Source organism: Homalodisca vitripennis, chromosome 4, assembly GCF_021130785.1.
Source record: "Homalodisca vitripennis isolate AUS2020 chromosome 4, UT_GWSS_2.1, whole genome shotgun sequence".
NCBI lineage: Eukaryota > Metazoa > Arthropoda > Insecta > Hemiptera > Cicadellidae > Homalodisca > Homalodisca vitripennis.
The window spans coordinates 134,262,599-134,263,877 of record NC_060210.1 but is presented as its reverse complement, the minus strand read 5'-3'; positions in this window follow the sequence as shown (position 1 = coordinate 134,263,877).

Below are 1,279 nucleotides of genomic sequence, written 5' to 3'. Positions count from 1 at the left end.
TGTCATTGCAAATACAATCAATGTTCCAATTGCTGGACTCTCTGCAAGGGAAGTTTTCTGTAGCCCTACGTCTGTTTCTAATTTTAAGAGGAATAGGCTATATAATCATTACCCTGTGTTACTTTTACTTTCTTCCATGTCTTACATTTTATGGAATCATATTATGCATATCGTAAACTAAAAATCCTTTTAGAAGAAATCAGAAAAAAGAAGGAAGCCTGTACATTGGTAAAGGTTAATGGTTATTATGACAGCAATTCAAAACAGGTGTATTTTCATTGCAATTACTGTTATCCACTGAAATGTACAATTAACGCTGAAAGGGATAATATAATAAATAAATAAAATAAAAATAATAAAAACCATGTTAATAAACGAGGATTAATTTTAAGTTTATTTGTAATGTTATGTAATCTATTATATTATTAATATTTTATTATTGAATTTAAATTATTTTTGTGTACAAAGTATATTTTAATTTAATTTAAACTGCTAACCAAGTTTTATTTTTATTTCATGTAGTTCATTTTCAACAGAGAAACTTATTGTTATTTTTTTTTTATTGATATATAAAGGAAAGGTAGTTGTGTGTAAATAAATAAAACTATTTTAGAGTAAAAGGTACAAGTTGCACTTCAGGAAGATTTTAGTTAAGTTTTAGATTTAGTTCTGAGTTTAAGTTTTAGATTAATAGTAGTGATAAGACTTATGTGGACGCCACAGAGAGCAGCCCGGCTGAAACAATTGAACTTTTATCTGGACGCAGATAAGATACTTGTAATTTAAGTACTTGCACTGGCCACACTACTTGTAAAAGTGGTCAGTCTTTCCAAAGATTGTATTTTGTTAATGACTGTACATGTTTGCTGTTGGAAATAAATTCAATTCTTCAATTCTTCAATATTGTATTCATAACGAATCTGTCCTAAGTTAAATGGCGATAGTTTCCAATTTGTTAGAGTTCCATTTAAAAATTTCAAGTTATAAGCCATACTCCCAACTTGTTATAACGCAAGGCCATGCAACGAAACTGTTTGACAATATATATCTTTGACTCTGACAATTTATATAACATTAACTCTTTAAAAATGTTAACAATGGTGATATATCTAATACTTGCATCTCTTTCTTCACTGCACCATATTATGATATGAACATTTTAAAAGATTTGGCTGAAGAAGATTACATATTATTTAGTTAAATACCTATTTTTAAAGACTACATTTGATTCAAATAGAAATAATACTATCGAATCAAGGGAGGACAATAACTAAAACTG